At 40.7% G+C, this 19,767-nt stretch overlaps 1 protein-coding gene across 12 annotated transcripts in view; it reads right to left on the bottom strand.

Moving 5' to 3' along the window:
* Positions 1–19,767, bottom strand: part of fbrsl1 (fibrosin-like 1) — an 856,957-nt gene that overhangs the window by 306,324 nt on the left and 530,866 nt on the right. The window lies entirely within an intron of this gene.

The raw sequence follows: 19,767 nt of genomic DNA, 5'->3' as shown, positions 1-19,767 counted from the left end.
ACAGAGAGATAGCCGCATTGCCACCTTTGCACAAACATTGAAATTAGGAGTAAGGGTGGGCTGTTTGGTCTCTCTCTCCTGCTCTGCCATCCAATAAGATCATGACTGATCTGATTATGCCAAATGGCCTCCTCCTGCACTGTAGGATTCTATGAAACTTACAACGCATCAAATATTTTCCTTTGTCAACAAAGAATTTAGTTATCAATCCTCGGGTCACCAACAAAAGGTATTGTCTTCTGACATGTTTCTACATTTCCACAAATCACTACCTCTAGTTTCTTACTGTTGTGTATGTGGTGTGACTTTATGATTTTGATTAAAGGGAAAGCATGCTTTATTTTAAGTACATGAAGTCGTTATAACTAATTCCCAGTTGGATTGGCCATTCTTGGGTTAAAACTTTTGCTGGTAAGTTTAAGGATTTCGGTTCCTGCCACAATTCGCAGAAGACTCAAAGGAATTTTATTTAATTTCAGAACTCAGAAACAACATTTGTGATCTAAATTCAAAAGAAAAAAGGAAACAGAAGTTTGAAGAGACTTAACAATTAATCTAATATCCTGCCAGCTACAGTGCTGTTGGAAATTTAACTAGGGCCAGAATTCTCCAACATCGCCCACAGCTGAGATTCTCCACTCCCATATGAGTGACTTTCAGTGTGACTTTAAAGCTAAAACATATTGGCACCACTGTGGGCGAAGCTCTCGTCATTTTTAAGTTCTAGACTTTCATACCAAAGTTAAAGAAGAAACAATTCAAAAGTGGTCAGCTCTCAGGGAACACAGTATTCCAGGAAGGCCCGAGACCCACAGGCTGCTGATATGAAATGTTTACTGTGTGTTGGGTAATCTGTTTAAAGTGCACAGATAATGATTTTAAAATCTTGTTTAAGCAAGGTTTCAGAGTTTGTAGCACCAGCCAAACTCCTAAAAGGGGAGGAAAACTAATCAACATATACATGGATAGTAGGTATGCATTTGAGGTAGTGCACACGACCGCCTGGAACAAGGAAGGACAGAGATATATATATATATTATCTGAGGGGGAGGTCATATATAACACAAAAAGATTAGTAAGAACCACAGAGGCAAGCAGGGATACCAAAGGAAATTGCAGCAGTTAATGCGGAAGTTTACCAGAATATCATTATCCCAGTTCAGCAGGGAAATGTATGGCAGGCTCACCAGATGGTTAGCCTCATTAAAGGACGACTACACACTCTATCAGGAGCGCATTAAGAATCAGGGCGAGGAAACCCAAATCACAATTTGGTGGGAGGATGTTTGGAACTGGGTTTTTAAAAAATATAAATCCACCCCTGGATCAGAATGATCTCCCTTGTCCTGGTAGTGGTGCAGTCCATTGTGACAATGTACATGATCTGCCTCACACACAAAGTTTGGAGGAAGAAGAATGACTAAAGCTGTAAGGAAGGCTGAACTCGTGTTACTGAGGAATAAGGGAACTACCAGAGTAAGACCCCGGAATAATAATGTGGTTTAGCTTGCTATATTTACTAGCATTTATCCTGATACAGTGGAGGTTAATCGAGTCAATGTAAAGTCATCAGTAGCATGAGATTTTAGTAGGATCTCAAGTTTATGGAGTCCAGAGGGCCCATGGAACAACTATTCTCGGAGGATTCTAGGGTATGGTTAGCTTGGGCTGGGTGTTGGCCAACGGATAAAAGGGGAGAACTATAAGGGGAGGCTGATGAATGAAAATCATGGGATACTTGGCATAAAAGTTAAGCTGCTCTAACTTGAGAGGAGCTTGTCTGTAACACAGAATCTTATGAAAGATCTAATCAAGAGGAGTCAAGATCAGGGGAGTAAGAGACAACGAGAGAAGTATGACAATGTGATTAAGGAAAAATGAGATCAGGGGAATAAGGTCGAAAGATTATAGACCAAGCTGCTAGTCAAGTGAACAATTTGTAACTGTATAAATTGAATGCTCAAAACATTGTAGCATAGAACCTTTACTCATCAGAGTAGATCTTCTCCATTCCTGCTCATAATGAAGATTAGTATTTTGAAGACATTCAACTATTGAGGCGTTTTGGTTACCAGGGAAAGCCCTCACCCTTTCAGATACTATCTTTAACTTCCTTTGTTAACCATGAATGGTGCATCCTTCCCCTAGAGTCTTTCTTCTAAACTCCAAAAGGTCAGGTCCAAAAAGTCCAACTTGTCCTCAAAAGATAACCCCCACATCCTAGGAAGGGGTGGCACAGTGGTGAGCACTGCTGCCTCACAGCGCCAGGGACCCGGGTTCGATTCCTGGCTTGGGTCGCTGTCTGTGTGGAGTTTGCACATTCTCCCCATGTCTGCGTTAGTTTCCTCCAGGTGCTCCAGTTTCTTCCCATAGTCTGAAAGACGTGCTGGTTAGGTGCACTGACCCGAACAGGCGCCAGAGTGTGGCGACTAGGGGAATTTCACAGTAACTTCAATGCAGTGTTAATGCAAGCCTTACTTGTGACTAATAAATAAACTTTACTTTAAGCAGTCGAGTGAACCTTCTCTGAATTGCGCAAGACTTTAAATTGAACTTCTTACTGTCTACTCAAGTGGATGAAAACGATCCATTGGCATTATTGGAAGAATAGGAAGGGAATTCAGCCAATATTCAGGTTAACACTTTCCTGATATTCAACAACAGCTATTGGTAATGAGCAGGTAATGTATCTAATTGCTCTTTGCGGGACCTGACAATGTGCAAATTGGTTGTCGTGAGTACGCACCAGTCAAAAATAGTTTAAGTGTGAACTACCTTGGGGATATCGTGAAGATATGAAAGCCACTATAGAAATGCAAGTTATTTCTTAATCTATCATAACAGCCTGCCATCACATGGCATTCTCTATTGGTAATTCCATCAAAATAGTTACAAGTGGTCAAACAAGAAACTTTGGCCAGTTGGTCTGTATCATTTTGCCTGTCCTCCCTGATGTAAACTCTGACTACCATGCAATGTTACATCCTACATTCCAATCAACAACATATCAAAATCATCTTCCCCAGGAGTTCTATTTAATAAATATTTTATTCTTTATGTTAAAAGTTAATCACTAAACTCCTGTGAATTTGTTCAGTAACTTTCTTCCACGGTTTCTATATTAAAAAAAACAAAATTAGGATCTATCAAGTCAAGTTTCACCCTGGGATCCGATTTTCCAGGATTAACATCAGCTGAAATTGTACCAGAGCAATTAATTCATGTTCATATAGCCATGGCTAAGTGCAATTTGGAGCTGGAAATGAAAATGATTGAGCTAAAGCAAAAAATGCAGAAGAGGCAGGAAGGTAACGGCTTGAGTGAATTACACATGATAAATATGACTAAATAATAGTACATTCATGTGGGTCCAAAGTACTCAAGGTAATTTTGGAATTGGAACAATAGAATATTAAGGGATAAAAATCTTATTTAGGATATTATCTCTGTTAATCAAACATCACCTGCATCAATTAAGCAACTGAGCAAAACCAAGAATACATCCATTATTGGGCACAAACTAGATCAGCTCATTGCCAGCCATGTTTACTCCCCTTCCCCCACTGCACTGGAAACTGATTAAACTCGAGTACATTGCTGGGGAGTGAGCGTCTTGACAGCTATGCTGTTTGACTATCAACATTATAGTTACGAATAGGTTTTGTACTGTCCTTGGTTGAATGTGAACATGCTCAGATATTAAAAATTACATGGCAAATAGACTACGAAGCATCAAATATATTTGTATTAAGCGGCCATTTCCTGTTTCCTGTTAAAAGCCTCTTTATCTTAGCCCATTCCACGAGATTGTAAGCAGTTGCAAGGGTGAGCTCTACCATCTTTCTCTCACTCTCGCTCTCTCATGTGAGCCATTTTTATGAAATCAGGCTCATGAATAAAGAATTGCTCCTCATGAAGAAGTGAGGGCTTGCCTAATTTGACAGCACAAAACAAATGGGAAGCTGGCTGAAATCATTCCGTTTCAAGGTGACACTAAATGAAGGAGTCAGTGAAGTCTTATTGGTATGCAGGGAGAGTCGGCACAGTCATCGGACATGAGATTACACTGAATTGAGGGAGTCTAACTCCATTAATTTTAAACTGGCAGAGGTGGGGGGGAAATGGAACAATATGCATTATGTATTTGTTACAAAACTATCATGTCAAAATGATACTTAGCGATAAATTACACTGCTATCAGCAGTCCAACACTGCACATATTAATAAATCTGTATCTATCAGGCAAGCAGAAGTGTGACGGAGAATCATGCACTCACCTGCACCATTATTTCAAAGGAAATATCGTGGTTGACTGCACACATATAGAAACCTCTCAAGAAATGTATCTTTACAATATTGAAAGGCCTCGCTACCATTCATTTTTAAAGGAATATCCATGCAAGATGCTTTGGAAATCTGAAAGAACTGCAGCATAAATTCTGTAAAATACCAGGATGAATTACTAATAGGGTTTTCACCTTAAATATTTTTGCACTTCATTCTCAGCAGTTTTGGACTTTACACACTTTAAGCATCCAACAAACATATTTGGTTTCTCAGAAAATGTTACACACCATTTATCTGGATGCATTGATTTTTTTTCCTTCCTAAACGTTTTGAATTACTTTTTGTGCTCATCATGATGAGGGAAATTATACTGGGGAAGGAAACATTTTTAAGCCTAGAAGTTATTGACAGTACAAACTCAAATTGTCCTAAGACAGTTCTCTGTCTGCTATTCTAAAGGCGTGTTCATGGAATCATAAAATGTAGAAGAAAGACATTCACCCCTTTGTGTATGTGTTGGTTCTTTAAGAGAGCTGTGTAATTAATCCCACTCACCTGCTCTTGGTTCACAGCCCTGCAAATTTCTATTTTGAGAGTGTGTATCCAATTTCCTTTTTCAAGTTACTATTGAATCTGCTTCCAGCACCTTAATGCAGTGTGTTCCAGATCATCGCAACTCACAGCAAGAAACAATTTTGCCTAATTTTGCTAAACTTTTGGGCAATTATTTTAAAGCTGTGTACAGTGCTTATTGACCCCCCCTGCTGGTTTCACCTTATCTACTGCGCTAAAATGCCCCAATTTTGAACCCCTCTCAATCATGTCCGCTCAAAGAACAATCCAAGCTTCTCCAGTCTCCCCGCATTAAGTCCCTCACTCCTGGTACCTTTAAAATAAAACATGTGCCATTTAAAATTAAAAAGCACATTGAACTGATGCAACACTTTTCCCTAAATATCCCACAGAAGGGCAGTCACTTCAACTTAATAGGCAAATGTACCAGGGCCTCAGGAGAACTGTCTTACTCTTCAAATAGTGTCATGGAATCTTTAACATCCACCGAACAAATAGATGAGACCTCAGATGTACACCTTATCCGATTCTCTCAGTACTGCATTGAACTGCCAACCTGGACCAAGTTTTGCAATGGGAATTGAAACCCGCGATTTCCACTGAACCCAGCATTGCTACAGGGCCACGGTGAAACACAAGTGAAGTGAACAGTAATTTCTAGGCTAGAATAAAAACAAAAGTTGCTGGATATATCCAACATGTCTGGCAGTGTCTGTGAAGAGAGAAACAGAATTAATGTTTCAAATATGCGATTTTTCATCAGAACTTGAAAACTTAGAAACTGAATTGGTTTTAAACAAGTGAAAAGGGGAGGGAGGGGCAGTATCTGGTAGGTTGGAGGGATTAAATGTCAAAAGGGAGTGGTAATGGGACAAGTAAAGGGATAAAAGATTTGTCTGGACAGAATACTGAGTAGTTGCCACCAGAAAGCAAAGTAAAGGAAATGAGAGGCACTGGAGAAAAACAAACAAACCAGCAGAGAAAAACAAAATAAAATGAGGACAAAGTCTCAATATAAAATTGTTGAACTCAATGTTATGCGCAGAAGGATGAAAAGTGCTGAGTTGAAAGAAAGCTTGCATTGAGCTTCTCTGGAACCCTGCAATAGGCCAAGGACAGAAAGATCAGAGCAGCCTTGATTTGATTTATTATCGTCATATATGTATTAGTATACAGAGAAAAGTATTGTTTCTTGCGTACTATACAAAGCATACCGTTCATAGAGAAGGAGAGAGTGCAGAATGTACTGTTATAGTCACAGCTAGGGTGTAGAGAAAGATCAACTTAACGCGAGGTGGGAGCCAGGTGAAGAATTAAAATGATAGGCGACTGGAAGCCAGGGGTCAGGCTTGCGATTGAACGGAGGTTTTCTGCAAAGCGTTAACCAAATTTGTGTTTGGTTTCCCCAATGTGAAAAAAGGCCATGTCATGAGTATCGAGTGCCATAGTGGATTGAAAGAAAGTGCAAGCAAATTGCTGTTTTACCTGAAAGAAGTGTATAGGACCTTGGAGGGTAAGAGAGGGAGCAACAGAGCAGATGTTGCAAATTGTGTACTTGCATGGAAAGGTACTGTAGGAAAGGGAGGTGGTGTTGTTTTGATTTATTATTGTCACATGTATTAGCATACGTGAGAAGTACTGTTTCTTGCGCGCTATACAGATAAAGCATACTGTTCATAGAGAAGAAAAAGAGAGGGTGCAGAATGTAGTGTCACAGTCTTAGCTAGGGTTTAGAGAAAGATCAACTTAATGCGAGATACGTCCATTCAAAAGTCTGATGGCAGCAGGGAAGAAGCTGTTCTTGAGTTGGTTGGTACGTGACCTCAGACTTTTGTATCTTTTTCCCGATGGAAGAAGGTGGAGGAGAGAATGTCCGGGGTGCGTGGGGTCCTTAATTATGCTGGCTGCTTTGCCGAGACAGCGGGAAGAATGGGTGTGAACTAGGGTATCGTGGAAGAAATGGTCCCTTCAGAATGCTGAAAAAGGAGGGGAACCTGTATTTTGTGGTGATATCATTTTGGAGGGTGATTTGTTGCATAAGGAGGCTGGTGTGCTGGAAGTGAGCATAAGGGGAACCATATGGTGGTTCTGAGAGGCAAATAGAATGGACATGCAGTATTCAAATACTGGCGCACACAGTGCGGGGAATACATTGGTCAAGGAAAAAGGACGTATTGGAAGGTTGCCCTGTCCAAACAGATCCAATGGAGATGCAGAAACTGGAAGAAATGAATATAGTTCTTACAGGAAGTGGGATGTGTGGAAGTTTAATCAAGGTAGTTGCGGGAGTCAGTGGACTTAGTGAATATTAGTTGACAGACCATCTCCAGAAAGTAAAACAGCGCAGTCAAGGAAGAGAAGGGGATGCGAAGGCCAGAGAAGGATGGAAATTGGAAACAAAGTAAATGAAATCTTCCAGTTCAGGATGGGAGCAGGAAATGGCACTCGTACAGTCCTCAACATACTGGGAAAAGAGGTGAGGGAAAGGGCCCGAGTAGGACTGGAACAAAGAATGTTCCACATATCCTACAAAAAGGTGGACCTGGCTAGGGATCATAAAACACCTTTTATTTAGAGTGAGTGAGTGGATTTGTTCAATGTGAGAACAAGTTCAACCAAGTGGAGGGTGGTGGTGGTGAATGAGGACTAGTTGGGCTTCTGTTCAAAAAAAAGCAGAGAACTTTCAGACTGTCTTGGTAGGGTGGAGGTGTCGTGGAATTCCATGTCCATGGTGAAAATGAGACAGTTAGAACTAGGAAGCTGAAAACTACTAAAGTGATAGAGGGCATTGGAAGAGTCAACAAATGTAGATGAAAAGAGACCGAACAAGGAGAAAAAAAATTACATTTCAGATTTCCAGCATCCACTGCATTTTGATTTTGGGGAAAAAAAGTTGGAATGGATGAATTCAGTTCAGTGGGGCATGAATAGAATGAAACAATAGGTCTAAAGCTTGTCCACCAGGAGAATATAAGATGTCATAAAGTCATACATAATGGAAGAAGCTCTTTGGCCCATCGAGTCTGCAGTATTTCCTTGTCTCGTTACTCCTTCCAAATTGCATCACCTTGCATTTTTCAAGGTTAAATTCCATCTGCCACTGATCAACTCATCTATATTTTCCTGTAACCTCAGAACCTTCTTTTTCACTCTTAACCACCCTGTCAATATTTGAGTCATCCGTAAACTTGGAGTGGAGTTTGTAAACATTCATGTGACAATCATCTCGGGGGAATTTGCGGAGAAATACACAGATGATCAATTGGATGGCATCTGTCACTTGGTTTCAGAGTGGGGTGTATCTGACCACAGTTAGCCTGTTGGATTACAGACTGTTTACTGAAAAACTTATAGCACAAGATATAGTTTATAACCTGTGTTATCCTTAAAATCTGTGTACATCTGTGAAGATATGGGGGAGTGAAGGAGTATCTTACTGTAGGCAAACTGTTCATGTTTAATAAATATATTTTTATGTTGTTTAATTGACAGATCTGTGACCCTGTTTATCCACCTTTTCTAAAAAGTAAAGGTTATGGTCTTTTGAGCCAGGGTCCCATTCTGGGACCATCTCATCCAGTAGTAACACCAACTGCGTTGGAACACTTGGGATATTCATAAATTAGACTAATTAAAAGTTTGGCATATTATACATCTCAAACATACCTCCTTTACTCAGAACAGTAAATATTCCAGCAATCAGCTGAAGATTTAACAAAAAAATGAAAACGTTACCTTTGAAGAAGAGCCTCACCATTCTCAACCAACATTTTCCCCATTAAGTATCCAATGGACCATTTAGTGTTAAAATAGATAGAAATCGGCACCAAAATAATGTGGAAATGTATCTTCGGATCAACACTACAGTTATCACACTATATGCAGATTTAACACAGAAGCAGAGATCCTTCCACAGGCACTGAACCATTTTGTCTGCTTCACTGCTACCGGTTACATCTCTGGGCAGTCCTACAGCAACACAATAAGGATCAATAGCAACTAATAATTAACCACTGATTGACCAATACTCAAACTGTACAACTCCCACCATAACACCACCAACACTATCAATAGAGTTTACTTTCAAACTTCACATGCCATCCCAATACTATTGAACTTGACTCTTAAAATATAGCAAGAGATTAATAAACTCCATTTTATAAAGAAGGTATTTTGGCAGTGAATGGCTTTAGTATTAGATTAGCCAGTGTTTAACTTAGTTAGCATGTGAAACACATTACTTCAATTCTATCTGATCAATTTTTATTTGATCTGGTGATGTGGACAACACTGAATCAGCTGGCATTTATTGGCCTTCCCTATAATACAGGGTGGCTTACTGGGCCATTTCAAAGGGTGTTAATTGTTAACTATATTGCTGTGATTCTCGAGTCACATTGTCTAGATAAGGATGACATTAGTGAACCTCAAGGAGTTCTTACGATAACCCAGTAGTTTTGCAGGGGTTGTTACTGATACTAGCTTTTTAATGCAGACTTGATTAACTGAGGTTAGATTAACTCGTGTCTTTAGATCATTAGTCTAGGTCTCTGGGTTACTCACCCAGTAACATAATCACTATGCTACCAGATCTCACTAAGGGTAGGCCTTCTTCTACAGCATTTGTTTCTGTAACTTGAGTGACTTACAAGGTCACTTTAGAAGTCATTCAGAGGCAATTACATAATTTGGGGTCAATGTCAAATGTTACCCAGTCCAAATGAGTGGGAGAAGTGAACCAGCTGTATGTTTATGACTATCCATCAGCGTTCATAGCCATTTTGTTCCAGTGCCAACTTAGAAATGGCCACATTGATTACATTCACAACCTTTTGGTTATTAGTTCCTACATTACAATAGTGTGCTACTCTTCACTGGCCATAAAGTGCTTTGAGATATCCTGAGGTTATGAAAGTCACTACATAAATGCATATTTTTTCTTCTTCTCACATTGCCCCTTTACCACTACTTACCCATTATAACATAAATGTATCAGAATTCAAAATTGCCTGATAATTTCCTTTCTTTGTGTCAGCATCCTCCTCTTGCTCCCCATTTTAATTCTGAAGCTATGTTGTTCAATGTTGAGGTACAACTCCGCTTGTGCTGATTATTTTCTGATAATTTCCCATGTAAACAATTACGAACTGCTTGTAGGTTATTGGAGTATGGGGAGAGGATAGGAGAAACATTAAATCCCATCCTCAAGGCCTACACGAGCATACATTTCCAGCAAGTGTCACTAGATATTGTCCTTTGAGTATGAATGTTAGCCAGTAGTGTGGTTTGAGATCTAATGTCTCAATGCAACTGAAAGTCCAATATTCAAGTATTATAGCTACAAGACCATCTCATAGAAAAGTATCTTTAAGATAGTTAGCATTGTGTAGACACCTCTCCTAAATCAAAACAACATCATCTCCATTCACGTTGCTGTAGTAGACACTTACTTAGAATGGATTCTGACAGATCATCAGCTACACAACTAAATGGGGCTCCTTTTTCTGGGTGATAGAATTAATCACCAAGCAAACATCTTTGGCAAAGGAAGTTGGATTATGTGCTAGTGCAGAACCCAGATTTACAGTGAATCAGATTAGGTTTCATTACGTTTTTGCTTACACATCCACACACCTGCAGTTAGAAAATAATCAAAGGAATTATCAATTTTCCTCATACCTAGTTCAGAAATGCAAAGGTCATTTATTGCATAAGATAAATTATCAAAATGCAAGCCAGGAGTAAAGCCTGATGTCTACCTGTTTCCCACTACCCGCCAAATCATCAGAGTCACTCCATGGCAAACTATTTAAGAAAAATTAACTCATGGTCATTTGAAAAAAATGTGCAACCTTTATACAGTTGTCTTTCTTCTAAATTTCCTTCATTTTATTTGCTGGTTTTTTTGGTTCAGATTGAGGGATGTCTATTTTTCCACTTCAGTTACCTGTTGTCAGCAGCAACCTTCCCAGGTTAAGAGTAGCATGGTGAGTGTGAGAACAGGCTTGAGGGGTCAAATGGCCTACTCTTAATTTGTATTTTATTTTAGTATGTATGTTTAAGATGCAAGTAAACCTTTGCCTCAAACTTGACCTCAGAAAAGCACCAGGTGGTGCCAGGGCGACAACTTTGCCATGGCGGCCGATTTGAAGTTTCTCAAGTACAGCAGTAGATCTGGGGCCCCTTGTTCACATGGCATTTCCATGAACTCAGAGGTGTCTAACTCACTGCACCCACAGGTTTTCAGCCCTGTCCACTTTTTGAAAGTAACACTAAGACATATGAAAATGTTTCAATGTTATAAAGCACCTCTCAGTATATAAAATAAAGAGCCAGAAAATGATGTTGCTATTTCTATAGTAACTGTATTTCCATTGAGTGTAATAAATGTAATTGCGCCCCCCCCCCCCCACAACCAGGATTCTTTTAAGCGTATATAAGGGGGCAGGCCCAACATTAGCATAAAGAACAATCAAAATCAAAATAATTAACAGTTGCATATTATAGAGACAAACTCAAGCTGAGTAACTTATTTCACAGAAATGTTGAGGTTTGCAAATGAGGTGAGTCAAACAATTTGACTGAATGTAGAGAGCTGTCAAGAGATATAATCAAGTATGTATGTAGTCATTTGGTTAATATCTGACATTTGAAATCAGTAGTGAAACCACACCCCTCCCCAGAAGTCAATCTCTGATCAAAATGAGGAATGTGAGTCATCATGGAACACTTTCACCAAGATTTTAACATTTAATTAAGGCCTGAATAATCACAGAGCTCCAAAATAAAGTCTATATGTAAAGAAGAAAATTGCAGTCAGATGGCACCTCAGAAAGTTGCAAAGATTGGTACACTCAATGAATTATTTTTAAAGTCACTTGGTCGTACAGAATTTGAATATTGCTTAAAGGAGAGACGTTAAAGCGTTTTCTTTTTAACTCATCAGGGCAAACACAAGAATTCCAAATTTCAATCGCGCACAATAATCTATCCTACAAGAAGGGTGCTGATTGGTGTTTAAAGTTGATAACAGTGTGTATTTCCAATTGGGATCCAAGATGGCGCCAGAGCAAGGCGACTTCTTGCGAGCTGTGCCCAGCATACCCTCTAATTCTATCTTTTCCTCTTGTTCTATGCTTCTACATTCTGTACCCTCGCCTTTCCTTCTCTATGTATGGTATGCTTTGTCTGTATAATGTGCAAGAAACAATACTTTTCACTGTATACTAATACATGTGACAATAATAAATCAAATCAATAGGTAGGTGATGCTTGTACAATCTCTGAATCTGCCTCCATGTGTAAGGATTTCTTCACGCACCTTAATATGCTCCATTCTGTGCTCAAATTCAAGGTGGCGCAGTGGTTAGCACTGTTGCCTCACAGTGCCAGGGACCCGGGTTCAATTCCTGGCTTGGGTCACTGTCTGTATGGAATATGCACATTCTCCGCGTCTGCGTGGATTTCCTCCGGATGCTCTGGTTCCCTCCCACAGTCCGAAAGACGTGCTGGTTAGGTGCATTGCCATGCTAAATTCCCCTTTAGGTGTACTCGGAATGTGGCGACTAGGAGATTTTCGCAGTAACTTCATTGCAGCGTTAATGTAAGCTTATTTGTGACATTAATAAATAAACTTCAACTCACTTGAGATGGAGCAGTCTAATGCACTCCGTTCCCTTGACATGCCAGTTGAGAAATCCGTTAATGTGTTCCACACTACTGTCTAACACAAGCCTACGTTCACCAGTCAATACACAGTTGGGATTCATATAGCTCTATGCTCTATAAGAGTGGTCTTGTCAGCAATCATCTAAATAGAGCCCTTGCTTTTTGCTCACCTTCTAAACCTGATGCAGAAATAGAACATGTTAAAGCTACCCTGCTGGACAGTGGCTCTCCTGAACAGATTACCGTTTACTGTGTATTGTGCAAACTCGTAAATGGGCCAAAGGCCGCCACTTTCAGATCTGAAAAGTACCTCGTCGACCTCAAATAACCCTGCAAAGGCCAAGAATCTCAAAAATGCGAAAACAGCTTAAGTAAGCCATTTCATGCTGCTGCTATGAAATGGCCAAGCAAGTGGTATTTTCCACTAACAAGTTGCTGTCATCAGTCCAAGGCAGCATTCAGTCTACCACAAAATTGAGCAACATCCTGTATGAATTTCAGTCCTGGTGCGATGCCAGATATGTAGGTTGTACATCCTAACGATTGACTGAAGGAATCAAACAGTTTGTTCCTTCAGTTATTTGCAATAGGCAGAGTAAAGACCATATTCCACCAGGCCGCGCTTGCAAAACCAAAAACAAAACGTCTGCTGTTAAATGTGATTCTGTGATTGGGAAGCACTCGCTCAACAATCCTGAGTGCGCCAATAGCTATACTAACAATCTATTTAAGATAATCAGCGGATTTACATTTGTTAAAAGTGGCATGTGTTCATATGCAGTGACCTGCAAACAAAAGGAATAGCTCAAGCCTTGCAGCTTTCTTGAATTATCTGGGAGCTTGGGGAGCCAATGGTTCACTGTTGCTTTCCCCATAGCAACAACTCGTCCAATCAGAGTCAACTTGCCAGCCAATCAGCGTCTTATTCCCCTGTGGGTATAAGTGATTGTGATGGTTTAAAATTTGGCATGCTTGCATTTATTCTGATGAATGCAAGATGAAAAGCTTAAGCAACATTTCTCCCTTTTCAGCAATAATTTTAAGGTGTGGTTATTATTGTTGCAGAGGCAAATATACCACCCAATTTGCACATCATAGGTAGAGCAGTCATACAAATGATCAGCTAATCTGGTTTTGGGAGCGTTGATTGAGAGACAATGCAATACTTCCCTAGTGTCACCCCAGATTATGTGCTCAAATCTTAGATTGGGGCTTGAACCCACAGCCTTCTGACTCAAATGTTAAGACTGCTACCACAGTAAGTAAACTTAGATTATTTTTAACTTGAAGCAAAGTTGAACTAGACTGTGTTAACACTTGCAAAAGAAGGAATCAAGTGAATTTTCTTTCTTCACGATAAAGCACAACTCGAGTTTTGCCATGGAAAAAACTAGATGATATTGTCCATGTACAATGTTATTGCCACAAAGCTTCCTTGCTGGACTAAACTGTATCAATCTCGTACAGAACTTTCTGATACAACTACAAAAATATTTGAATTTGTTTCAATAAATGGGGCAAAGAAGCAGCACAATTGCTATGTAATGGGAGGCTCAACTTCCAATTACAGCCTTGACTAAAGTTTGGATATAGACTTCTCACAGAATGCAGCACCTCAGTCTCAACAACTATTCCAAGGCCTTTGCTAAATGTTTCTCTGCAAGACTGTGGAAGGTGAGTGCTAAATCTTCCACCACTGTCTCTCTTTTTATGTGAAGCAGCTATTTTCCACTCAGTATAACCTCAGAGCAATGCAGTTGACATCAGAATAAAAATATCTTGGTTTGTTGGTTCAGCCAGTTTGGGTCAATTTCTTAAAACTACATCTTATGTACTATGCACACTTAACATGAAAGTGTTAGACGGCAACCACAAGCGGTAAACTTACCACCAAAACTCATATCAAACCTTTTAGCTGGAAATTACTTTTAACTATTTATCTACCAGCATAAAAACATATTCAAAAGGTACCCGGAAATCCCCTAAGGCACTCAATGAGTCATCCGCACTGCGGCTTAACGGTCAGGAAAATGAACACTTCTTCATTTCTTCTTGTGGTAAGTTATCACTCTCAGCACATATAGAGTGATGAATGGTGTCAGATACAAAGGTGAACTATATGACTGAGCAGTTGCCAGATCACTTCATTATTCTATTGTTTAGACATATTTACTGTGCGCAATTCAGCTGCCGCTCTTCCTACCTTATAACAGTGACTACATTTCAAAAATATTCATAGGCTGTCATGTGCTTTGGAATGTCCTGTGGTGGTGAAAGAGGCTATAGAAATGCAAATCCTTCCTTTTTTTAATGTTACGACCTAGTTTTCCTGGAGAGATTTTGAGTTCATTGCAATGGGTGAAAGGGAGCAGCTCTCACCAAAGTTCCCATTTTAAAATATCCATGGCTCCCCTCTCTTAATGCTCGGTGGCATAAAACCATCCAAACAAAGAATTCCAAAATTATCTTAGCAACATTTTTTGAAAATTGTACCACAATCCTCGCACTAGGGAGAAGAAAATCAATAATCAGACCTCGCTTGCCTGACCACGGCACTGGAATAAATAGAGCTCGAGGCGGACTCGCGGCCCAGTCTTTTCCAGGAAGCCTAGTTGAAAGGAGCAGCCAGCGAGACCCGAATCGGCACCCCATTTTCAGCAGCACCGGGAGAACTTTCAGGATTACTTCCTGTTGACGTCAGATGTCACTTGGCACTCCTGATTGGTTCTTTATAAATCAGGTGACCCACGTCCTCAAGTTGTTCAGTGCCAGGTTCAAAGGAGTAGAATCTGAGCTACATTTTGCAAGGCAAGAGTTTTTTTCCATACTTATTACAGGGTAGCAAGCTAGACTTAATATTTATACCAACCTGTACTAATCAGGAGGCACACTAATTTTAGGGGGCCTATTCATGAGCAGCAGCAGCAGTAATTTTTAATTGCCTAACCAGCATTTAGTTTTTAATATAACAACCAATAGCGGGAGAGAGATGTCAATCGGTGGGGTTGTGTGCTACTCCTGCAAGATGTGGGGTATCATGGACACTTCAAGTGTCCCTGAGGACTACGTCTATGGGAAGTGCATCCATTTGCAAATGCTCACTGAAAACATGGAGCGGTTAGAGCAGCAGCTCTAATTAGCAGCACACAATTAGCAGAAATTCTTCTAGATAATAGAATACCTACAGAGATGTGGCCACACTCAAGCTGCAGGAAGATGGATGGGTGACTGCCAGACAGGGTAGGGATCCCTTATGGCTGTCCCCCTATCTAACAAATATGTCATTTTGGATACTGATGAAGAGGAAGGTCCATCAGGGGACAGCAACAGCAGTGGCCAGAGCGAAGGCACCATGGCTAGCCCTGCTGCACAGAGGGGGTAGGGCAATAGTGGTAGGGGATTCAATAGTCCAGGGCAAGATAGGTGCTTCTGTGGCTGCGAAAGGGACTCCAGGATGGTAGTTTGCCTCTCAGGTGCCAGGGTTCTGGATATTTCTGAGCAGGTACAAAGTTTCCTAAAACGGGAGGAAATCAGAGAGATGTCATTGTCCACATTGGCATGAATGACATAAGTCGAAAGAGTAGTGAGGTCCTGCAATGGCTATTTAGGGAGTTAGGCAGAAGATTAAAACGCAGGACCTCTAGGGTAGCAATCTCAGGATTACTCCCCGTGCCATGTGCTAGTGAGGCTAGAACAGGGAGATAGTGCAGCTGAACACGTGGCTAAAGAACTGGTGCAGGAGGGAGAGTTTCAGATTTTTGGATCATTGTGATGTCTTCCAGGGAAGATGAGGCCTGGGCAAGAAAGACCTGAAGACCTGAACTGGAGGGGCACCAATATCCTGGCTGGGAGGTTTCATAGGGTTTAAACTAGTGTTTCAGGGGGTGGGAATCAGAACAGTAAGTCAGCAAGTGTAGAGACTGGGGATGAGCAAGGGACTAAGGCCAGGCTAGCTAAGAGGAAGAGTAGGCTGGGGCGAGGTTGAACTCAGTGGGCCTGAAGGTCTGGAGTGCATCAGCTTCAATGCAAAGAGTATAACAGGTAAAACAGATGAATTTAGAGCCTTGATTCATGAATGGAACTTGGATGTAGTTGCGGTAATGGAGACTTGGTTAAAAGAGGGACAGGACTGGCAGCTAAATGTTCCGGGACATAGGTGTTTTAGGCGAGACAGAGGGGAAGCCAAAAGAGGTGGGGGAGTTGCAATATTAGTTAGGGAACATATTGCAGCTGTACAGAGGGAGGAACCTTGGAAGAATCATGTACTGAGACACTGAGCTCAGAAACAAAAGGAGGTAGTCAGTATGATGGGGTGCACTACAGGCCTCCCAACAGCCCATGGGAATTTGAAGAATGGATACGTAAACAGATTCTGGACAGATGTAGAAATAATAGGGTTGTTGTAGACTCTATGGCCCAGATTTTCCAATCAGGATTGAAAAACTTATTGCTGCTTGTACAGTTACCCAGGTGTTAGACTAGATTTTTCTATCTAAAGTTTCCAGAGTAACTGTTCAGATAAGCAAGTCAGAACCATCCAAAGTGTCTGACCAACTCAGAATTAGAAACTTTTTCAGAGGGTCCCAAGAGGGAGGTAATTGCCCATTCAAACTTTTCTGTGCAATTCCCAAGGAATCCTTGCATTGAGACTTCCAAGGAGGCCTGCAGTGAATTCTCCAGGGTACACCCGGCCTCTGACCATCGAGAGACCGGAAGATCTGGGCCCAAGTTCTGAAATTTGTCTTTCCAACTCCTTCTCCAAATGCTTATCAATTGGACCAGCTTTCATTTTAAAGTATGCCTTCTCTATAATGCACCTCAGAATGTTTTCCAGATTAAAGACACTATACAAGTGAAAACATAAAGTTGCTATAGTTGTAATAGTCTGGAACATGTTATCATTGGCAATGTTAAACTTCAAGCTTTGCAGGTAGGTATTGCATCACCACTGGCATTGTCCACAAAAGCTTTAAAAGCAGTGATACATGTCCAGTCATGTAATTCAATGCTGTCAAGCTAAAATACACTGCTCTGCAAATGTGACAAGAATTAAGATAGCTTTAATTGTTCTTTTTATTCAAGCACTCCACTACTTACACAATCATTTACTTGTCAAGCAATTAAATAATCACAGCACCATTAATTTTAACAACGCTGATCTAATGGTTGTTTTACAATATGTAGAGAATGCACAATAGCCATTCGGGTGCAGAGTGCACCCAAGGGCTCTGGTTGCCATGTTGCAAGTGTCAATGCAACCTATCATTTTGTGCTCACAAGTTGCAATTGAGGATCCACAGGCACTTGGGATGCACAGTTCCCCATTGAAATCATAGTGGGAAAAAAAATAAGGCTCCCTGGTGTGGCTTCATTTGTTGTCCGATAATGCAGTGGAAACAACCGTCATAAAAAGGGCTCTTAACCTATATTTATCTGGGCTGTGCAAACAAGATGATTAACACTTCTGAACAGACCACAGCATTCAAATGCATTTATTATCCATTTCTTAATTATATGTGCCAAAACTGTCAGATTATGTTCCCAAAGCTGACGGATCAGAGAAAAACATACATAAGTCCTTCATTATTAGGTGCAAACCTTTTGTTAACAGCTACAAGGTGAATTCTAGTAGCTCCAGTATGATCACTCTTTGATACTATTTACATAGGTTGAATTAAAGTTGGGTGAAGGGATGAAAAGATGTCCCATTTTGCCTTGAACAATCACTAATAAAATGATACTCAATCAGCAGCATGATACCTGTTGCAACAGCACTACTGTCCATTCCATTTCATGTTTTAGCTTAGAATATCTTCCTGTTACAACAACCAGCAATCCGGGGAATATGCGCATTTTGTATTCTTTTGTTTGGTAGTTTATCTGCAATTAGGGGGCGGCATTGCAAGAAGATCTTCCCACACCATTAGTGCTGCTAAAGCTAAAAGGACAAGCTCAGTAGAATATAGAGTCATAGAGGTATACAGCACAGATAAAGGCTCTTCAGCTCATTGCATCTGCACCAGTCAAAGGCAAACCACCCAACTATTCTAATCCTATTTCCCAGCACTTGGCCCATAGCTTGTGCATCACAAGTGCACATCTAAATATTTCTTAAATGTAATGAGGGTCTCTGCCTCCACCATCCTTTCAGGAAGTGAGTTCCAAACTCTCACCACACTTCGCATGAAGACGTTTTTCCTCACATCCCCTCTAAACCTTCTGTCCCTTACTTTAAAACTATGCTACCTAGTCATTGATCCTTCCACCAATGGGAAAAGTTTCCACCTGCCCCTCATAATTGTATACATCTCAATCATGTCTCCCCTCAGTCTCTTCTACTCCAAGGAAAACAATCCCAGTCTATTCAATAAAATTCACCCTTTCCATGAAACAAAAATCAATGCTTGTTTTGATTTTAACTGAGACTTCTATAGTTATAATTGGTACTCGTATTGGGACATTGCAAACTCAAGAGGTGAGAGCCACTGCCCTTCACATCAAGGAACCATTTCACAAAAGGAGCCCTAGCAAGACTGGAGTCAATGGGAGCCCGGGGGAAAACTCTCCACTGGTTGGTGTCATATCGAGTACAAAGGAAGATGGTTGTCATTGTTGGAGGTCCATCATCTTAGCCCCAGAACATCGCTGCGGGAGTTCTTCAGGGTATTGTCTTCAGCCCATCCATCTTCAGTGCTCCATGAATGATCTTCCTTCCATCATGAGGTCAGAAGTATTCACTGATGATTGCATAATGTCCAGCACCATTCATAATTCCTCCGATACTGCAGCAATCCATGTCTATATGCAGCAAGAACTGAACAACATTCAGGCTTGGGCTGATAAGCGGCAAATAACATTTGTGCCACACAAGTACCAGAGAATGACCATCTCTAAGAGAAAATCTAACCATCTCCTCTTTACACTCAATGGTATTCCCATTGCGAATCCCCCTCTGTCAACACCCTGGGGGTTACCATTGACCCAAACGTGAACTAGGCTAGCCATATAATACTGCAGCCACAAGAGCAAGTCAGAGGCTGGAAATCACCTCCTGACTCTCCAAAGCCAGTCCACCATCAAATGTGATGGAATACTCATTGCTTGCCTGGGTGAGTGCAGCTCTAACAACACTCAAGAAACTTGACCATTGAAGGGAAAGCAACGTGCTTGAATATACGAACATACGAATTAGGAGAAGACCATTTGGCCCCTCGGGCCTGCTCAGCCATGCAATAAGAT

This window comes from Mustelus asterias, chromosome 13, assembly GCF_964213995.1.
Source record: "Mustelus asterias chromosome 13, sMusAst1.hap1.1, whole genome shotgun sequence".
NCBI lineage: Eukaryota > Metazoa > Chordata > Chondrichthyes > Carcharhiniformes > Triakidae > Mustelus > Mustelus asterias.
The sequence above is the reverse complement of the archived record's forward strand: the minus strand, read 5'-3'. Positions and strand labels throughout refer to the sequence as shown.